Below are 9,353 nucleotides of genomic sequence, written 5' to 3'. Positions count from 1 at the left end.
ATTATTATTATTATTATTATTATTATTATTATTATTATTATTATTATTCGATTTTTTTTTTCAATTCTTGATTGGGATAGAAGCTTATCAAAAATGTGAAAGGGATGTCAATTATGTAAGTTAATTAATCGATTTGATGACGTGTCTAATTTATGTATATATTACTATAAAATGTATCACAATTGAGTTTATGATAGAAATTATCCTAAAAGAAGTGGTGTCAATTGTTCATTTATAATTGGGGTTGAATAATTTTTAGAAATCGCAAGCCGTTAAACTATTGTTCAAGAGGAATGAAATATGTAAAAATTGTTATTGTGCATATATTGAAAATGAAAATGTAATAAGGACTCATTTGTATAATTATGGATTTATGCCAAATTATTCAATTTGGACTAATCATAATTTGGACTAATCATGGTGAAATTGTGCCTCCCTAAACTGTCAATTTTCAAACTAATCCAAAAGTTGTTTCATCTAGTGGTATTAGCCCATTAAATGTTTCATCTAGTAGTATCGGTTCATTAGTTGAGACTCATCAATCGTACTTTGGTCAACGATAATATGATCTCGACACAAATTAACTCCCAAATGAAGAAGTCCAAAGATTTTATAACATTTTCGAATAGACAAATAAACTTTTATTTGATAGATCTCATAGCTCCAAGTTATCCATATGGCTAAAGTCTCAATTTCATGTTCCAGAGTTGTGCTTAGATTTATGATCAAGATGATGTTGGATGCAACACCAATTCCAAATGATTATTTACCAATAAGTTATTTGATACTAAAAAGTTAGTGTCAAAGTTGAGACTAGATGTAAAGAGAATAGATTGTTGTGTTAATGCATGTATGTTGTTTTATGATAAAGAGTTTTGTGCGAAATATGTTGACCTATTTGAATACAAAAAATTTCAATAACCAAGATACTATACGAAGGCAAATACGACAAAATGGGAGAAACTCATTTCAAGGAAAGCAATGTTTGCTTCAATGCAAACTACTGACAAAATGACACGACATTATGAAAATAGAAGAAGTTCAATGGATCAAATGCGACAAATGTCAATGGTTTGGCATAGTAGCACTTTGATTAACTACATCCTGATTTTGCATTAGATTTGCATAATTTATGATTAGGATTATGCTATGATGGTTTCACACCATGTATTCAAGCTTCATCTAATTCTTACAATCTTCCCCTAGATATGTGCATGTCTAAACCTTATATATTCTTAGTCACTATAATATTAGGACTATCTAATCCCACATCAGGTATTGGTATCTATTTACAACCACTGATTGATGATTTAAAAAGATTGTGGCATGATGTTTTAACATATGATATTGCTTGAAAATAAAATTTTATTAATGGAGTAATTTTAATGTGGGCCATTAATGATTTATCAGCCTACGGGATACTGTTTGAATGAGGAACACACAATAAATTAGCATGTCCTTTTTGAATGAAAGCTAGTAAGGCATTCACGTTGAAGTTCAATGGGAATGCGTCTTGGTTTGACTCGCATCGTAGGTTTTTACCTTACAATCATCCATTTAGAAGAAATAAAAATGCATTGTTGTTGAAATTCATGGACCTCTCATTCGATTGATATCTGAATAAGTTTAGGATCTAGTTAAAGATATAATGAAGGTTGAAGTTATAGCTGATGTTGTTTCAAAACCTTGTGGTTGTGGCAAATTGCACAATTGGACAAAACAATATATTTTTTTGGAATTTTCCTTATTATAGAGATAACCTTTTGAGACATAATTTTGATGTTATGTATGTTGAAAAAAAAAGTTGACAATTTAATAAACACCGAAGAATGTAAAAGGAAAACCTAAAGACAATTACAAAGATCGGAGAAACTTAGCTTTTTATTGCAGCATAATGATTTGTTGTTAAGGGAACAGTCCAACGTTTAAATCATAAAACCACAAATAAATTACATTTCATCTCCTAAAGCATGTAATCTCTATTTTTGAGATTAATATAGGTTCATAGGTTATTCAAAACGATTAGTGAAAACTAAGGTCAGAATTGAAATGTCAATATGTCAATCTTACACACACCGTGGAACAACTCGTTTTTGTTCATATTATTTTCGTGGCACGATGTTACCAAGTAATAGTAGATATGAAATTGAGTCCACTTCTTGTCCAAATAAGAAATAGTTGAATTCAAAAACATGTTCATTTGTTGATCAATTGCATTGAAGTTCAACCTTAGAGTAAGGTTAATTTGTTGAATTATTTTTTAATTAAATATATATGCATTTTATTAATTATTAAATAAACATTTGTTTATTATATTAAGCAATTTTTACCTTGAGCAAATAAGTTAACAACAAACTTCTGTTCAAATATATTCCAATTTTTCACAATGGTTTTAATAACGGGTTTCTTTCATGTCTCCAACGCCTTTCAACAAACACTTGACAAAATTATCTAATCACCATTATTTATCAATTAAATCATGGCAAACTTACTATGTTAATGGATATGAATTATATACTCAATCTTGAACTGAAGGACGAGAATCAATAAATAGTGGAAGTGTGCATGACATCACTAAAAATGGTGAATGTGAATTATGCGGCGTGATTCAACGTATTCATGAAATTTGTTACCATACTTTATATTATACTAAAAAGGTGGTGTTATTTTATTTTAATTGATTTGATCTGTCGAATAAAGGTAGAAATGTTAACTGTTGGAACATAGAGTATATTAGTGTGTAAATTTAAAAATTGTTAAACTCTCACATTGAATAAATCTCATATATTAAGAAGTTTTCAACTCTATAAATACTAAAGTCCCACATTGGATAGAAAACATATGTGGATTTGCTTCCATCACTATTAATGAGTTTCAAGCTCTTGTGAAAAGTACACCAAAGTTGGGCACATTTCTCAACTTTCTCTTTTCTCCCTTTTCTATTCTACTTGATATATTTCGGAGCCACTTCTCCTCTTTCTTTTTGCCCCTTCGATATTTTATAGCGATTTGTATTGTAGTCTCTTCAATTTTTAGAGCAGTTGTTATGTTGCAGTTCTCTCGATTTTTGAGTGGTCTTAATACTACTATTCTTTTAGAGCGGTTTTTATGTTGTAGTCCCATCTATTTTTTAGTGGTCCTGGTCGATTTTTGTACCGTAGTCCTTTTAATGAGGTTTTTGTGTCGTAGTTCTTTTGATTTATGAATGATCATAGTATTATATTGTAAGTGTCTTTATTTGTCATATTGAGAGTGACTTTAACCGCCATATTGAGGGTGTAGTTCTAGAACGGTTTTCTACGGTGCAATAGAACTCTAATACAGTTTGTCTGAGATATTTTATCTTGGGGACTTCATGGTGGATAGTCTGCCTTCCACAATTTGGGCAGTGTTGCGAAACGTCTTAAAGAGAGCGACCTAGTCCGTGACTCAACCCAATAATATATTTGGTGGCATAACTTGATTTTGAAATAGTTTTCGAAACTCAAAATCAACAATTTTAAGATGTTTCTTTCTGCCATGTCAATCGATGAGATTACTGGATTTGGTTCAGTTGCCTCTTATTTCAATATAATGTTTAAGTTTGAAGCAAACATAAAAGGATGAGAAAGCTGAAGAATTAACCCAATGGACTTGTTGATGATATGTATGACTACTACAGTTCCAATGATATTGTTAGAGATGTTTGTGATGCTCTAAAGAAGAAATATGTTATCGAGAAAGTTGAGGCTAAAAAGTATGATGTGAGCTTCTACCTAGAATATCAGATGATCGATGACAAATTCGTTGAGGCCCACTCCCATAAAATTCAGAAGTTAGCTCATTAATTTATCTCTTAAGGTATGACTTTAGATGAAAAATGTCAAATTTTTGTTATTATTGACAAATTGTCCCTACTTGGAAGGATTTCAAAAAAAAAATTCAAGCATAAAACAAAAGAATATTCTCTAGAGAGTCTCACATATAAAGAAAAAAAAAATCTTGTTTATGTTTTTTTTTTTGTATATGGTTTTCTTCTGAATAAGGCATAGAGCACATTTGTACATCAATTCTAAATATGATATTTTTTTTGGCAATTGGTTCACCACAGATGCACGTTTAAATTAAATTAAGAATGTGTTTTGACTATACTATCTTACATCTAATGAACAATCAAAGTGAAGCGCTTGATATGTTTAAGATCTTTGTAATTGAAATTGAAAATCAATTTACTAGAAAGATTAAGATGTACTAAGTATGATTTTAGTTCGTTTAATGAGTTTTATAAATTACATGGAATTATACATGAAACATCTGCACCATATTCGTTTGAAATGAATGGTAAAGTTGAAAGAAAAATAGAACTCTTACTGAACTAGTTGTTATCATGCTTAACACTAGTGATGCATCTCATTAGTGGGGGAAACTTTATTGTTTGTTTACTATGTTGAATAAAGTTCCTAAATCTGAAAACAAAATATCTCTTTATTATATTTGGAAGAAAAGACAACCAAACTTGTCTTATTTTTGACCTTGGGGTTGTCTGACTTATGTCAGAACCCTCGATCTCAAGCGAATTAAACTCGCTAGTAGAACATATGAATGTGTATTCATTGGATATGCAGTAAACAACAAAGCATAGAGGTTTTATGACCTAAATGCGAAAGTGATCATAAAGTCAAATGATGTTGACTTCTACGAAAATAAATTCCCTTTTAAATCAAGAAATAGTGGGGGCAACGAACCAAGTCACGTTCATGTGACAAGGAGCACTAAAAGCAACAAACAAGGCAAAATAGAAACTCGAAGAAGTAAGAGAGTTAGAGTTGCTAAAGATTACTGACCCGATTATATGGTATATACCTTAGAAGAGGATCTTGCAAATCTTCAAGAAGCTTTGTCCTCGATGGTTGCCGATTTATGGCAATAAGCTATAATGATGCGATGGATTCTCTAGAGTCTAACATGAATTGACATTTAGTAGACTTGCCTCCTGATTGCAAACCGATAGGTTCTAAATGAATATTGAAAAATAAACTAAAACCCGATGGAACTATTGATAAATACAAGGCTTACCTTGTATCAAAAGATTTTAGACAAAGATAAAATATAGATTTCTTCAACACTTTCTCACCGGTCACTAGAATAACATCTATTAGTTTACTCATTTCACTAGCAGTTATTCATAACTTGGTGATACATCAAATGGATGTCAAAATAGCTTTTTAAATTGTGACCTGGTAGAAGAAATCTATATGGAACAACCTAAAGGTTTTGTGATTCATGGACAAGAAAACAAGATATTTAAGTTAGATAAATCTATGTATGATCTTAAACAATCTCCTAAGCAATGACATAAGAAGTTTGATAACTTGATTATTTCGAATGAGTTTAAAGTGAATGAAAGTTTCAAATGCATTTATTACAAATATGAAAATGGTAATTTCACTCTCATATGTCTCTATGTAGACGACATACTCATATTTTGTTTCTAACATTCATGCTGTAAAAATTGTTAAATCATTATTGTGTAACAACTTTGATATGAAAGACCTCGGAGAAACGAGTTTAATCCTTGGAATCAAGATTGCTAAGTTATAAAAAGGAATTTCTCTGGATCAGTCTCACTATGATGAAAAAATCCTAAAGAAATACAAATACTTTGACTGTAAATTTGCTTGCACGCCATATGATACAAGTGTGAAACTTTTCAAGAACACTAGTGAAGGTGTTAGGCAAACTGAGTATGCAAGCATCATTGGGAGTCTCAAGTATGCCACTAACTGTACTAGACCCGACATTGCCTACGTCGTGAGACTATTGTGCAGGTTTACGAGTATACCTAGTATGGAGATTGGAACACTATCGAAAGAGTTATGAGATATCTAAAAAGGATCATGAGTGTCAGATTACACTATCAAATATCTCCTGTTGTCCTTGAAGGATATAGTGATTGCGATTGGAACACCTTATCTGATGACTCCAAATCAACCAATGTCTATTTTTCTAGTATAGTTGATCGTGCTGTTTCTTGGAAATCAAAGAAACAGACGATACTCGCTCAATTCATGATGGAGTCTGAAATAGTACTAGCTACTACTAGTTGAGATCCCTTTATGAGATAAACATATGTTAGTTGTGTTGATCCACTGCGATAGCACCATAGCTATTGCAAAGATTGAGAATCGTTATTAAAGGTAAGAAACGAAAAATTATCCGTAGGAACAACGTTGTTAGATAGTTACTTTCTAAAAGAGTTGTTATAGTGGATCATGTACATAGTGATGAGAATTTAGTAGATCCTTTGACAAAATGGTTAGCTAGAGACAAATTCCTAAATACATCCAAAAGGATGGGACTAAGGCATATAAAGTCACTCATGATGGGAACCCGACCTAAAAGACTAGAGATCCCAAGAATTAGGTTCAATGGATAATAACAAGTCGTGAAGTGAGATGAGATGAACATATTATTATAAATCAGATAAGCATGATGTCTGAAGCGGTGATAGGATGAGGTAATAGAAACTCTTAATAAGATATATACTCTATGTAGAGTGAAGTACCTAGCTACAGGAGTACTCTTGATAGACTCGCCTATGTGAATGTGGAAGTGGGGCCGCTTCCTATGGAATTTTGAGGTAGAATTCCTAGAGCGTTCACTATACTAGGATAGACGTGCAATGCCATTAATGCACGGGCTTTAAAGAATACACCCTATTAAAAGTTATATGTGGGTTTGATGTTAGAGATAGAGTTAAAGACTACGAGTTACTCTTCTTGAATATGAATCTTACTTACAAAACAAAGGTTCAAGTCATGAGACACATCTGTTTATTCACGATCTTATAGAAGCGTCTAACGCTATTTCAGAAACATTTTTTTAAATTCAAGTGGGGGATTGTTGGAACACAGAGTGTGTTAGTGTGTAAATTTAAAAATTATTGAAGTCCTACATTGGACAAATCTCATATATTAAGTAGTTTTCAACTCTATAAATACTAAAGTCTCACGTTGGATAGAAAACATATATGAGTACACTAAAATTTGATGCATTTTCTAACTTTCTCTTTTCTCCTTTTTATATTATGCTTAGTATATTTCCGAACCACTTTTCCCCTTTCTTTCTGTCCCTTCGATATTTTAGAGGGGTTTTGTACTGTAGTCCCTTTGATATTTTAGAGCAATTTTGTACCATAGTCCCTTCGATTTTTAGAACGGTTGTTATGTCGTAGTTCCCTCGATTTTTTAGTGGTCCTAATACCACTATCCTTTTAGAACGGTTTTCATGTCGTAGTCCCGTCGATTTTTTAAGTGGTCTTGATCTATTTTTGTGTCGTAGTCCTTTTAGAGCGGTTTTGTGTTCTAGTCCTTTTGATTTATGAATGGTCATAATACCATTCATAAATCAAAAGGACAGTCATATTGAGAGTGACTTTAACTGTCATATTAAGAGTGTAATTTTAGAACAGTTTTCTACGGTGCACTAGAACTCCGATACAGTTTCTCTGGGCTGTTTTATCTTGGGGACTTCGTGGTTGATAGTTTGTGTTGCACAATTTTGGGAGTGCCGCGAAATATCTTAGAGAGAGCGATCTAGTCTGTAACTCAACCCAGTAATATCTTCGGTGGCATAAATTGATTATGAAACAGATTTTGAAACTCAAAATCAACAATACTAAAACAAACATTGTCAACACAACCGGACAAATGAGGTAAGTGTGTCACAATAAAGACAAAACCAACATGTCGAATTGAATTATATGATCTTGATTTGGAAAATGAAGTATATCAGATAGATAAAATGTCCAATAATGTAAATGACGTGATAAAAGTTGTGTGATTAAGTCACTAATGTAATGATTTACCAAACACTGGTAAAGTAGTTCATTAAGATAATGATTTTGAAGAATGTGAGGAGGATTCTAATCACGTTGATTTTGACGAAGAATGATATTGAATGATAATAACTTGAAATGTATAATTTTATTATATGTATGTAATTTTCTTATTCATGAATTAAAATCGATGTAATAGTAATTTCTCTTATTAAATAACAATTTATTTCATAATCATATTAATTTCTATTTTTATTTTTATTAATTTGTATATATAGGTTATGCGTCGTCATAGGGCACCTTGTCGTATTCTTTTACATGACTCTACTTTGGTGCCTCCACCGCATATTAGGACATCGTCCATTGCTGAAGCTGAATTGATAGATCATCCACATGTATGTAGAGAGCTTGAGACAATGAATCTTAGTGATCCTCACATAGTATATGTTGATTGTCATATTTGTTGGTAACATACAAGTATTTATTTAATTACTTTTATTTATTCTTATGAAATTTTACCCATAAATTTTTATATGATTTAATTAATTCTTATGAATCTGCATCTGTTATCACCATTATACTAAAATAAAGGTATAAAAAAGGTTTTAAAATGTGGGGATAAGTAAGAAAGAATAACAATATCAATGATTGGTAATATTTTTTTGAAGTTTTTAAAGTAATTAATACTTAAATGAATTATTAAAAAATTTAATTTCCTTCAAAGTGTCTTTTAAATAGTTTTAATGAAATGTCTTTTTTCTATAGAATCTGTATATGTAGAGGGTGGAGCATAAGGTTGTTATGGATTTATTTTAATAAAAAGATGTATTGTTCGTCTCTCTGACTTGCATCAAGATATGCCCAATTGCATGAAATTTCTCAATTGAATTGGAGAGTCTGTTTGAAAAGTGTTATGCGAGTATTGGAAACCAGATGATTTTAAAAAAATATCTGAGAAAGCAAAGAAAAATAGATCATTAGAGATAGGGGTGGGAATAGGCCAGGCCAGGCCAGGCTTTGAAAGGCCTGAGCCTGGCCTACGATGAATTTTTTAGGCCTAAGCCTGGCCTACAGCCTATCATAGGCTTTTTTTTCGGCCTGAGCCTGGCCTACGGCCTATCATGGCCTGGCCTGTAAGCCTATTTAAAAGCCTTATTCGCATTAAAATATTTAAAAAAAAATCAGAAACAAACACCCTTTAAACCCTAAAAAATGAATTTTGGTTTAAAAGATAAAATTTTCATTGAAACGCACATATTATTATCTGTCAAACAAATACTCTCAAACAAACTCAAATTATTACCTCTAAACAAATCCTCTCAAACAAACTCATATTCAATACTAATAATAAACAATTAGGATTTTCAAGTTTTATATACTGCTAATATATATGGAAGATAACAAATAACTAGTATTGATTTTTATAAAATATAAAGGTAACAAATAAATGATATTGTTTTTTATGAATAATATGTTGCTTACATACCTGATGTGCAATAGGGCAATGGAAATTAGAAAGAAAAAAAAAAGGGGAGAA

Source organism: Cicer arietinum, chromosome 7, assembly GCF_000331145.2.
Source record: "Cicer arietinum cultivar CDC Frontier isolate Library 1 chromosome 7, Cicar.CDCFrontier_v2.0, whole genome shotgun sequence".
Taxonomy (NCBI): Eukaryota; Viridiplantae; Streptophyta; class Magnoliopsida; order Fabales; family Fabaceae; genus Cicer; species Cicer arietinum.
This window is presented reverse-complemented; position numbering follows the sequence as displayed.